The 14,243-nt window shown below is 33.0% G+C and overlaps 1 long non-coding RNA gene across 2 annotated transcripts; it reads right to left on the bottom strand.

Annotated features, from left to right (window-relative positions):
• Positions 1-7,686: 7,686 nt before the first annotated feature.
• Positions 7,687-11,254, bottom strand: LOC141717839 (uncharacterized). 2 transcript variants are annotated; one of them, XR_012573819.1, is made up of 4 exons: positions 10,417-11,254; positions 9,685-9,745; positions 9,223-9,319; positions 7,687-8,100 (listed from the first exon to the last, which is right to left on the bottom strand). It is a non-coding gene; the product is annotated as an uncharacterized LOC141717839 (long non-coding RNA). The 2 variants fall into 2 exon arrangements; XR_012573818.1 differs by having other exon boundaries at positions 7,687-9,319.
• Positions 11,255-14,243: the final 2,989 nt, after the last annotated feature.

The raw sequence follows: 14,243 nt of genomic DNA, 5'->3' as shown, positions 1-14,243 counted from the left end.
TGTTATAGGTGCGGCTTGGATGGGCACTGGACACGTAATTGTCATGCCCCAGATCATCTTGTTAAGCTATATCAATCTTCTCAAAAATCAAAAGAGAAAATGGTAGAAACAAATTTCGCCAACAATAACATAGATGATTTTCCGAGAATCACAATTGGAGGAATAAGCATTAATGGTCCAAATGAACCTAACGAAACTCCCATATGGGAGGTTAAAGATTAGTTTCATATAATTACTATAGTAGTATGTATTGTGTGCTTTATTTTGTTTGAACTATGTAGTGTGTTATGTTCTTATCAAATAAATTATGTTTCTTAATTATATACAGAATGAATTCTGAAGATATATGCATTGCTGATTTTGGTACAACTCATACGATTCTATAGAACCAAAAATATTTGACCCAAATAACCAAAACTGAATCTCAAGTCGGAACGATTTCTGGCGTACCTAATATAATCGAAGGTTTTGGAAAATTTAGTTCCGTCCTACCTAATGGTACCCACATACACATTACAAATGCATTATATTCTAGTAAGTCTACTAGAAATCTTCTTAGTTTTAAAGATATCTGACTCAATAATTTTCACATCGAAACTACGTCTGAGGCTAATAGAGAATATCTTCTTATTACTTCCGCTAATCCTAGCAACAAGAAAATCTTAGAAAAGTTTCACTGACTTTCCTCAGGATTATATATGATAAAAATTAGAACTATTGAGTCGCACAATATCATTGCTTCCAAACTCATAGATCCAAAATCTTTTACACTTTGACATGAAAGATTAGGTCATCCTGGCGTCTCTATGATGCGTCGTATTATAGAGAATTCTACTGGTCATCCTCTTAAAGATTTTAAAGTTCTTTCCAACAATGACCCTCCATGTTCAGCATGTTCTTTAGGAACACTGATTACTCGACCATCCCCTACTAAAGTTCAGCTTGAAAGCCCAACTTTTCTAGAAAGGATCCAAGGCGACATATATGGACCTATACACCCATCATCTGGCTCGTTTAGGTACTTCATGGTATTAATCGATGCCTCAACTAGATGGTCTCATGTTTGTCTTCTCTCAACTCATAATGATGTTTTTGCAAAATTACTTGCCCAAATAATCAAATTACGAGCTCAATTTCCAGATCATTGCATCAAGTCAATTCGTTTAGATAATGCCGGCGAATTCACATCTGCAACTTTTGTCGACTATTGCATGTCTGTAGGAATCTCAGTTGAACACCTATTTTCTCATGTACATACACAAAATGGGTTAGCTGAGTCCTTTATCAAAAGACTCCAACTTATTGCCAGACCGTTATTGTTAAAATCAAAATTACCTACATCTATTTGGGGTCACGCAATACTTCATGCTGCTAATATTATTAGGATTAGACCAACTTCCTACAACCAACATTCTCCGCTACAACTGGTACTTGGTCAAGTTCCTAATATTTCTCACTTCAAAATTTTCGGAAGTGTTGTATATGTACCGATTGCTCCACCACAAAGATCGAAGATGGGAGCTCAAAGAAGAATAGGTATCTACGTTGATTTTGATTCCATATCTATAATTAGATATCTAGAGCCTCTAACTGGAGACTTGTTTACCGTAAAATATGCAGATTGTCATTTTGACGAGTCTATGTTTCCTCCCTTAGGGGGAGATAAACATTCAAATAAAATTAATCCTGACATAACATGGAATGCATCAGGATTATATTTTCTAGATCCACGTACCGGTCAATGCGAACTTGAAGTTAATAGAATTATTCATATGCAAAATATCGCAAACCAAATGCCTGACACATTTAATGATTCTAGAAATATAACTAAATCTCATATACCTGCAGTAAATACTCCATCTAGAATAGATATAACAATTCAAAAATCATATACAAAAGAATTGGTTACAGAATCAAACCACGCCTGAAACGTGGTAGACCGGTCGGTGCAAAAGATGTTGCACCACGAAAAAGAAAAATAAAGAAAGTTTCCCCTGAAGTGGCACATGCTCCAGAAGAAGCAAATACCCCTGAAGTGGTATTATCTCCTGAAGAGATTCCAGTCCCCGAAGATACGGGATTAAATAATCATGAAATTTCAATAAATTATGTGCATGATATGAAATTATGGGATCGAAGTAAAGCCATAATCGATGATGTATTTGTGTATTCTGCGGCATTGGATATCGACATAAATTGTGATCCTGAACCACAGAGTGTAGATGAATGCCGTCGAAGAAAAGACTGGCCAAAATGGAAAGACGCAATCCAAACAGAATTAAATTCATTGCATAAAAGAGAAGTATTTGGACCTGTTGTCCAAACACCAATTGGTGTGAACTCTGTTGGGAATAAATGGGTATTCATAAGAAAATTAAATGAAAAGAATAAAATTATGAGATACAAAGCCCGACTTGTAGCACATGGGTTTTCTCAAAGGCCTGGCATTGATTATCAAGAGACATACTTACCAGTGATGGATGTAATTACCTTTCGTTTTATATTAGGTATGGCATCTAAAGAAAATTTGGAAACACTTCTTATGGACGTCGTTACTGCATACCTATATGGTTCACTTGATAGTGAAATCTTTATGAAAATCCCAGAAGGGTTAAAAATGGACGAGTTCAAGAAACCTCGTCATATATACTCCATTAAACTTCAACGATCATTGTATGGACTGAAACAATCTGGTCGTATGTGGTATACCAGACTTAGTCGTTATTTACAAAAGAATGGGTATATTAGTAATCAAATTTCTCCATGTGTTTTTATCAAAAAAGCACAATCTGGTTTTGTGATTATTGCTGTATATGCGGATGATTTAAACCTTGTAGGAACAACTACAGAGATTGATGAAGTTGTCATATATCTAAAGACAGAGTTTGAAATGAAAGATCTTGGAAGGACAAAATATTGCCTTGGTATACAAGTCGAGCACTTGTCATCAGGAATTTTCCTCCACCAATCTACGTATACAAAAAATGTTTTGAACAGATTTTACATGGATAAATCTCATCCATTGAGTACTCCAATGGTGGTTAGATCTTTAGAGCCTGATAAAGATCCATTTCGACCACGAGAAGATGATGAAGAGGTTCTTGATCCTGAAATCCCATATCTAGGTGCACTTATGTATCTTGCAAATAATACAAGGCCAGATATTGCATTTGCTGTGAATTTATTGGCTAGATTTAGCTATGCTCCGATGGACAAACATTGGAATGAGATCAAACATATATTCCGTTATCTTCGTGGAACAACAGACTTTGGATTATTCTTCCCAAAAAACTCGATATCTCAGTTGATTGGATATGCAGACGCTGGATATTTGTCAGATCCTCATTTTGGTAAATAACAAACATGATATGTGTTTACATATTGCGGTACAGCCATTTCCTGGAAATCTACGAAGCAAACTACAGTGGCAACCTCAACAAATCACTCAGAACTCATTGCAATTCATGAAGCCAGTAGAGAATGTGTTTGGTTGCGATCTATCATCAAGAATATTCGAGAATCATGCTAGAAGTCCTACCATTATGTTTGAGGATAACACTGCATGCATTGATCAACTCAAGGAAGGATATATCAAAGGAGACAGGACGAAGCACATTTCACCAAAATTCTTTTACACTCATGAGCTTCAAAAGAATGGTGAAATTGATGTACAACAAATTCGGTCATGTGACAACCTTGCTGATTTATTCATGAAATCATTACCAAATTCAAGATTTGGGAAATTATGACAAAAGATTGGAATGCGCCGACTCAAGAATTTGTTTCAACAAAATTCAGAGAAGGATTAGTTTTTCAAGGGGAGATTGTACTCTTTTTCTTTCGTCAAAGTTTTTATCCCACTGAGTTTTTCTTTGACAAGGTTTTAACGAGGCAGTCTATGATCCATACCACAATGACAATCAAAGGGGAGTGTTGTGAATTGATTTTTCCATGTGGTCAAATATTGTAATAGTAAGGTTAAGTTCTGGGTGTAGAATTGTTACCATATGAATTAATTACATGTCCCCTTTCACTCGCTATAAATATAGCTTAAATTTGTGAATGAGAATTGCACCCGAGCATTCTTTCTATGCTCTTTCTCTTACTCATCTTGCTCTCTCTCCGATCAAATATAGTAGTTGTTTTAGCAGCTCTTTTATTGTTACTATAGCCGGTATTTTATAACAGTCCTGTTTTTTTTTCCAAAATTGATTCTTCCTGCCCCCTAAGAATAACTATAATTATTCAAAACATTAAAATTTAAAACAAAAAATAGTCGATGATATGAAACAAAATATCATACATAATCTATTTTTACATCTAATCCTTCACAACTCATCACCAAAACAAATTCTCAAAGTTCATGTCATCACATGAATTAATCTTTCCGTTTAAATATACTTTGAGTTTTTTCAATCAAATTAATCATTTTTTAAATGAATATTTAAAATTATTTTTATAACATATGAATAAATTAAAAAACTATTTTTTAAGAATATAATTTTTATTTTTTTTATTATATAAAATTTATTCAAAATTAAATACATTTACACAAAAATCAAGTTATTTCGGATAGAGGTTATGGTGCATGTTACATATGGTATAATAAGCTGGGCATTTCATAACTTCAATTAACCAGACATGTTAAGGATTTGGCATACATTTTACTATTTTTTTTATTTTTTAATAATTATTTTCATATTATTAATATTCAGAAATAACAAATATTATTCTAAAGTATTTACACATATGTGAATATCCAAAAATTTACCAATATTAATTATATTTGGTTGTTAATATAATTAAATTTGATTTTATATTCAAATTCACTTTATATTAATATAATTCATATTTTAAATTTTATTATATTTAACTGATTAATGATATATCCTTTTGACAAAAATCATACCTATACGCATACCTTTCAGCTTCTGGAGTCTCGTGACAAGTTCCCTGACATACACCGAGGACAAGGGTGGTGTACCCAGACTCCCCGAAGACATGCCTTTTGCCAAATGACATGTCATTTATCAATTAAATATAATAAAATTTGATAAATAATTATTATACTAACATACAATTAACTTGAATATAAAATTAAAGTTATATGACTGTAGCAACCAAATACCATCATAATACTCATTTGAATTATTAAATTTTTAGATATTAAAATATATGTAAATATTTTAAAATTATATTTATTATTTCTGGATATTTCTAATATTAAAATAATTATTAAAAAATAAAAAAAAATTAGTAAAAAAACATGCCGAATTATGAAAAGGCATGACTGACTTGACATGAGCATTTTAGCATGTCCATATGACTGTCACATGCACCCTAGCATTGACTCAAGAGTTCAGAGCGAACAAAACCAAAACCATTTTGGCGTTTTTCTAAGACAAACTCAATCTATTAGAGCTGTCTAATCGACAAAACATGATGTTAAAAATCGGTTTTCCCAGTTTGATCACAAATATTTCAAATCAACTCAAACCTGAATCGAATTTGAATGGAATCAAGTTTTACCGTTAGTACATTTTGTACCCAAACAAATCTGATATTTAGAGTAACTTCGACAATATTATTTGAAATTGTTAGTTAAAATAATATAAAATAATAATGTCTAAAATTTTGTAAAAGCCCCTTCAATGACTGTTAGCTAAACAATATTACTTTCGCCCCTCATTTTTTTTACGGTTTTTCATATGTGACACGCATTTTAAGGTAATTATAAAGTATATTTCCGTAATTTATTTTTTAAATATATTTTTTAATATAAAGGTTTGAGCATTATTTTTTTATTTAGAAGAAACAAAAATTTAAAAAAAATCATGCAACAACATTTAATAATAAAATTAAAGTGCGTGACGAACCCCTGCCCCATACGTAAAGACAGGGGCGTAGCTAGGGCTGTACAGACAAACCGCTCAACCGTATCCAACCGCTCAACCGCTCGAAGCCGAACCGCATTTGAGGATAATCGCGAAATGCGGGTTGGTTGTGGATTCAAATTTTAAAAACCGCTCGTTCGTGATTTGGATGCAGTTTTAAATTCTTGGAAATCGTAAAATCACAACCGTAACCGCAACTCGCAACATATATTTATAATAAATTATATTTCCAAAAATGTAGTTGATATCATATAAATTAGTAAGTATACACATTTATTAACTAATCTTAGGTTAATGTTAAGACATCGTTCATAAGATTCACCATCATTATAAGATATATAACCAAACAAATGAAAATTGTAATCAACATGTAATTTTTTTTATCATTTTCTTCTTTTTTTCTCTCGCCTCTAAATTTTTGTATGTTTTTAATATTCTTGCTCTACACGGAGCATTAGTTTATATTTTATTTTTGAATGTAATTTATCACGTAACTTAAACTTTAATTTATTAATATTCCGAATTTATTTTTTTGCAAATTATTAATTATTTTAAAATAAGTGGTTGAACCGCAAACCGATCCGCAATAACCGCAAATTCATAACTGCAATTGACGCGGTTAATCGCAACCGCCAGTGCAGTTGCGGAAGACAATTTTCTAAAATCGCTCTTCGTGGTTTGGTTCGACTTTTATCCCAAAACCGATCTGATCCGAACCGCGTACACCCCTAGGCGTAGCTATATGTTGAGCAGGGGGTCATTTGCACCCCTCAACTAGGGCTGCCAATGGATCGGAAATCCGGTCCGATCCGAAGGCTAACAGAGCGGATATGGATCACTCATAAAAAAATCTGATCCGAAAAAAATCCGATCCGATAACGATCCAATCCGATAAGTACCGGATATGGATTTAGGACGATCCGATCCGTTAATGATCCGATCCGTATAATTTATTATATATATAATAATTAGATATAAAATATAAAATATATTTATATATTTTTTTTAACATTTTAGAGTAGTTGAGTGTCTTTTTTCTATTAGTATATATATAGATTTGTATGGAAAAAAATAGAGGAGGGAGGAATGGTCAAAGTAAGCCGAAGAAGGGCATGTGGCAACAGAGACAGCCCCATGCATGTCACATTTGGCTTGTGATATTTTTATAAAAAAACTACGCATTGCAGTTTCTTTGGACGTACTCCTTTTATTTATTGAGTTACATGGATAAATTTCTTTGATTTCATCAGTGTTATATTTGCAGAAGAATAAAGACCGCAATATAGTTTTATATTCAAAATTTAGTATTTTAGTTTTGATGTTATTGAATTTTAATTTATTGTATAACTAGGTGAAAAAACCGCGCTTCGCGCGGTTCAAATAAAAATAATATAATGACATAAATAATATGCAGAGAATATTACATGAAAAGTGTTTATTTAAAATTTTGGAAAATGTTGGTTAACCGTTTATATCTTCAAATTTAGTGATTTACTATAATTAGTTATTCTTTTTTCATTTGACAAATTAATTAGTTCATTCTACGTTTGTGTAATTTTTCGATCATCATCCGCACATGTAATTTTTTTTTTTTTGAAGTTGGTTGTGATCTAAAGTGTTCATTTATTCAACAGATTTAGATAGATTTAGATGGACAAAATTCTGCAAATATTTTTAAAATGATTAGTTTGAAAAGAAGCTTGCACCCCATATTTATTTTAATAATCTGTACAATCTGGGAACAACAGTACACAGTGCACACGAAAAAAAATTATAACTAAAGTGTGGATATTGATTCTTATCATTAGATCCTGCTTGAGCTTTTATCTAGAATCACACATATCATCTTTCAATTGAAAGAAATTAAAAAAGAAACAGAAATGTACATTGCATTTACATTTACAGTCTCCTGAATGAACAATGTCAAGATACATAGCCATATCACTAAGCAACTCCACAAACAATGCACCTGAGAATTAAATGGATGACCTTACCTGAAAACATCGCAGTCCTAAAAACTCACACTTCCTAACTCTAAATTTCTGGTGTCTCATTATCTCCGAGATACTCGATAGGCAGTAAGATATTCACATTTCTCAAACCCATGTTGATTGTAAAAAGCCTTCGAAACTCAAGCTTGTTTATTATTTTTCCTTTTCATGAATGTCAGCTTCCTCCAAAAATAATTGCATGGATTCTTTCAATCCTACTTGCAAATCATAAATGTAGATTTAAAAATTGCACGTGAATTTGAATTGCTATAGAAAATAAATACTTTGAGTCAGGCCAAAATAAGAAAAGATATTAAACACACAAAATAATCAAGATTATATTGGCTTGGATAAACAGGGAAAAAAAGCAAAGAAGGGGGGAAATCATTACCTTGACTCTTGGCGAATTTACTCTACACAGTTCGAAAGAGGTAGACTGGTTGTTAAAGAGGAAATTTAATACCCAAAAGTTTACATGACAGAAACATTTGGTGTAAAATCATGTTCCAATAATATGTTGCAAGACTTAAAGGCTCTGTGTATGAGACGTAGACTTAAATATCCATGAAGATACGTCAGACATGGAGTTGCACCGAGTGCTACTATTAAGCGGACATCCAATCTTGTGGAACATCTCTGACTTAAATGATAGCAGGTGAACCCCCTCGTGTTTTCAACTCTTAGAAGCACATATATACCCATTCGCGATTTTTTTTTGCTAAGCAGATTTTTAACTCTTAGAAACACATAAACACGCATAATTAAGATGTGATAATCCACAAAATATTTTTTTAAGTGAACTCGACACCACAAAAACAGCAATAAGAGAGGGTACCGTGTAGTAGTCCACAAAATATTTTTTAACTGAACTCGGCACCACAAAGATAGCAATAAGAGAGGCTACCGTGTAAATAAGATTCAACAACCCCTGCACTAAATTTTGCGTTAAAAATAAACGTATTTTGCATGTTAGAAACAATAATAAATTTATACAATATAACTATATATCAAGAATATAAATATATCCATGATCTTAAATTGTAAAGTCTTACTTGTATGGCCAATATTGAGGTTGTATATTATGACATAGAAATTGTTATACAATATGTAGTTTATGCACAATAATATATTGTCTATTTTGTGGCGCATGAAGATTGTGAAAGACTTACATTACAAGTTTATAAAAAAATTATCTTGCTATCTCGTTTGGTCAATAACTTGTACAAGTTGTACTCTACGTATAGGGAAATGAAGCAGGCCCATGTTCCATAGATTAAAAAAATAGTGCAGGAAATTAGAATAAAAGTTTTGCATACAATAACATAAACAATTTTCACCTTAACAGTTACCCCCAATTTTCCTCATCTTCTAGTCAAGCGCAACCCGGTCAAAAAGAGGTTATGCCGGCTATCAAACTATATATCTTTGCATAATCTGTTAGCGATAATACTGTATCAGTGCATAGTTTATCAATAGCCACTAAGCTACTAAATTTCTACTAAATTTACCTATGTAGCATTTAACTAATTTACATTAAGAGTTTTTAAAGTAAAAAGAAATTTGTTGCCTAAAAAGAGGTATAAATTTTGAAGCAAAATGCAGCAGAATAATAAACCGTCCTTATCAATACAACAGAGGGAAAATATTGTAAAACCCATCACATTGGTGGGAAGAACACATTTCCAAGAAAGAAAAACTATGGTAATAGACGAACACTAAACTCAAAGAACACAAAAAAATAAAACTCATTTGAATTACAAGTAGGAGATTAAAATGAAGGGAAACTCATTTGTAAGTACCTTTTCAAGATTGGGCGTTCTGAAGAGGCAAAATTGTTTCCCCTTTTAAACATTGCAGTACCTTCAACAAAAATAAAGGATTAAGCAACTATCCCCTAGGAACCCACATCTTTTGTTAAACAAAACTCTATTGTGCAACAATTGTAAAATTAAGAATTTAGCATAGATTAATAAATCAAACATCGACAATTAACATATGTTTAAAACTAATTAGTGCGAGCACAACAATAGGTAATATTTAAAAAGGGAAGATGGAACAAATTCATCAATGTTTGAAAATCGGAAACATAAGAAATTATAGCTCACACTGAACTTATATCAAACATGTTAACTAAACAGTTTACAACCAATTTACTTCACAAAGCTGTAGCAAAAAAGACATATAAATAATCCAAAATATTTATACCTTTGTAGGTGCAAATGGTATTGTAATTTAGTCCTCCCCAAATCATGTCGTTAAGTCATTTTTACAATACAGCAACACCAAAATTTGAGGAGTTTGCTAACAAAAGTAAAACGAATAAACTTAATGTGACCTTGAATTCGATGATATGCATTGTGTCCATAATTAATGGCATGAATATATAATTATCATATATTTGAGAATGGATAAGATCAAAAAATCACAGCAAACACCTTGATTTTTTCAAAATATAAATTGAGTGTATATACATTAGCAAACATTTCTAAGTATAACTCTATAAGTGTGGATCGAAATGAGTAGTGATAAACCTGATTGAACGGAAAGATTCCTCATAAGAGGTGAATTATCTTAAAAAATTTCCTCTTCCGGCCCATAACTTTTATAGTTGCTTCGCTATACACAAAAGTGTATATATAGGTTCACACTTGAACAGATGGGGTAGGCGGACAGGCTAAAACTGATTGGCTTTGGAAGGTAGAAAAACCAGCCCTTTTGATTTTCTTTAAAGTAATTGCCTTGCAGTTACAAAGAGGGGATGAGAAAAAGTGACAAATAGATGAGGGCGTAGAATTTTGACAAAATAGTTCTAACATGTTTGAGAGGTGCCACGTGTGTCGCCCGGGATTTTACTAAACCATTATTATGGTATCAGAGCTTAGGCAAGCGGGAGAACTAAGGTTCGATTCCTAGCCACCCCCAGTATTCTCATAATTTATTGTGGACACTAAAGGCAATTATGCCCCAAAGATGGGCGCCGGTGTTCCACTCTTTGACCCATAAATGGGCTTTCGAGTGAGGGGAGTGTTAAATATATGATCCTATTGGGGCCTTCCTCTAACACCTTAAGGTTTTAGATGAGCTGGTTACTCAACACGTGGCACCTCTCAAACATGTTAGAACTATTTTGTCAAAATTCTACGCCCTCATCTATTTGTCACTTTCTCTCATCCCCTCTTTGTAACTGCAAGGCAATTACTGTAAAGAAAATCAAAAGGGCTGGTTTTTCTACCTTCCAAAGCCAATCAGTTTTAGCCTGTCTGCCTACCCCATCTGTTCAAACTGAACTTATATCAAACATGTTAACTAAACAGTTTACAACCAATTTACTTCACAAAGCTGTAGCAAAAAAGACATACAAATAATCCAAAATATTTATACCTTTGTAGGTGCCAATGGTATTGTAATTTAGTCCTCCCCAAATCATGTCGTTAAGTCATTTTTACAATACAGCAACACCAAAATTTGAGGAGTTTGCTAACAAAAGTAAAACGAATAAACTTAATGTGACCTTGAATTCGATGATATGCATTGTGTCCAGAATTAATGGCATGAATATATAATTATCATATATTTGAGAATGGATAAGATCAAAAAATCACAGCAAACACCTTGATTTTTTCAAAATATAAATTGAGTGTATATACATTAGCAAACATTTCTAAGTATAACTCTATAAGTGTGGATCGAAATGAGTAGTGATAAACCTGATTGAACGGAAAGATTCCTCATAAGAGGTGAATTATCTTAAAAAATTTCCTCTTCCGGCCCATAACTTTTATAGTTGCTTCGCTATACACACAAGTGTATATATAGGTTCACACTTGAACAGATGGGGTAGGCGGACATGCTAAAACTGATTGGCTTTGGAAGGTAGAAAAACCAGCCCTTTTGATTTTCTTTACAGGAATTGTCTTGCAGTTACAAAGAGGGGATGAGAGAAAGTGACAAATAGACGAGGGCGTAGAATTTTGACAAAATAGTTCTAACATGTTTGAGAGGTGCCACGTGTGTCGCCCGAGATTTTACTTTATATAGATATATAGATTTTTAAATTGATATTTGTATTATATTTGCTTTTCAATATTTTTTTTATAAAATATTGGGTGTAATGTAAAAAAATTGTGTTTGCATTTTATTTTTAAAAAATTAGACGGATCAAAACTCCGGTCCGTGATCCTAACGGATCCGGATATGGATCGGGCTATAAAAAATCCGACAAAAATTCGATCTGGATCCGAATCCGGTAAAATTAAATGGATCAGGATATGGATCAATGACGATCCGATCCATTGACAGCCCTACTCTCAACTCTCAAGTGTCTTCTTTTTTCTATTATATAAAATTTAAATATTTTATATTGGACCCTAAAAATAATATTTTTGAGCCCACTTAAATTTTATACATAACCCCACTTAATAATATAACGTGTAAAAGAGTGCATAAATTTATCTTTTAAGTTCAACAAAAGAGGTTAAATATATCGGATAAGAGATAAATCGTTAATTATATTCTTGTTAAATATAAATCGAAAACATTGTATTTGAAAGATATTATAATTTAAAATTTATTTATGGTTAATTCTTTTTTCGACCCCCTTGACTTGATTTTCTGGCTACGCCCTTGCGTAAAGAATTGAGGGGGACGGAGGGAGTATAAAAAACCAATTATCTATATTTTACTAAACCTAAATGATATTGTATTTCAACTTAATTGGATATAATGGTTGTCTATATTTTAAAAATATCATGTTGTTATTATTTCCGTTTTTTATAAATAAATTATTTTATTTCAGTACGGTAACGCTTGACACCTACATACTAGCTATAGTGTCACCACACAAATGTCTATGAGAACAGACATCCTTCATAATGAAGCAAGCATAGTATGTACCGATCTTTGCGGATTATTAATTACCAGTTAGTAATCCTACGACCAGGAATATCTTATTTAAACACTTAAAATAGATAGAGTCCGCAATAAAAACAAAACAAGTCTTTTATTAATATCAATGAAATCAAAACAGATTACATAAAAGTTATTCCTAAATCCTCATACATGATTGGACTTAGGACATATCTCTTTCAATCTCCCACTTGTACTAAAGCCAATCACTCTAGTATCTAATACCCATCTTGTCTTTATGACGATCAAAGTGACTTTGAGAAAGTGGCTTTGTTAAAGGGTCTGCTATGTTGTTATGTGTGTCAACTCTCTCGACGTTGACATCTCCTCTTTCAACAATCTCCCTAATCAGATGAAAGCGCCGCAGGACATGTTTGGAATTTTAATGAGACCTAGGTTCCTTGTGCGTTGTTATCACAATACAACACAATAGGCTCTTCAACGCTAGGAATAACTCCCAATTCAGAAACAAATTTCCTCATACAAATGGCTTCTTTTGCAACCTCACTTGCATCTATATATTCTGCTTCCGTTGTGGAGTCAGCCGTTGTAGACTGTTTGGAACTCTTCCAACTAATCGCACCACCATTCAGAGTAAACACGTACCCTGACATGGATTTGCTATCACTTTATGATTGAAAACTAGAGTCAGTATAATCCTCTATTTTCAACTCAGATTCACCACCAAAAATAAGAAAAATGTCCTGAGTCCTTCGCAAGTACTTAAGGATGTTTTTCACTGCTTTTCAGTGGTCTTCACCTCGATTGGACTGATATCTGCTCGTCACACTAATTGAATAAGCAATATCAGGCCTTGTACATAATATCGCGTGCATGATAGATCCTATTGCTGAAGCATAAGGAATCTTACTCATACGCTCTCTTTCCTCAGGTGTCTTAGGAGACATTTGTTCGGAAAGGGACACTCCATGGCTCATCGGTATGAGACCCCTTTTGGAGTTTTCCATGCTAAACCTTTTAAGCACTTTCTGGATGTATGTACCCTGGATAAGACCTATCATTCTTCTAGATCTATCTCTATAGATCTTCATACCGAGAATGTAGGATGCTTCTCCCAAGTCCTTCATGGTGAAGTTCTTTGATAGCCATACTTTGACTGATTGCAGCATCAGTATATCATTTCCTATAAGAAGTATGTCATCTATATACAATACAAGAAATGTTACTGCGCTCCCACTAACCTTCTTGTAGACACATGGTTCATCTATGTTTTTGATAAAACCAAACTCTTTGATTGTCTCATCAAAACGGATGTTCCATCTACGAGAAGCTTGCCTTAAACTATATATGGTTCGCAGCAGCTTACACACTAGGTGTTCATTTCACTTGGAAAGAAAACCCTCTGGCTGTGTCATATACACTTCCTCCTCAAGTTCCCCATTGAGGAAGACCGTTTTCATGTCCGTTTGCCAGATCTCATAGTCGTAGTAAG

The sequence above is a fragment of the Apium graveolens genome, chromosome 4, assembly GCF_009905375.1.
Source record: "Apium graveolens cultivar Ventura chromosome 4, ASM990537v1, whole genome shotgun sequence".
NCBI lineage: Eukaryota > Viridiplantae > Streptophyta > Magnoliopsida > Apiales > Apiaceae > Apium > Apium graveolens.
The sequence above is the reverse complement of the archived record's forward strand: the minus strand, read 5'-3'. Positions and strand labels throughout refer to the sequence as shown.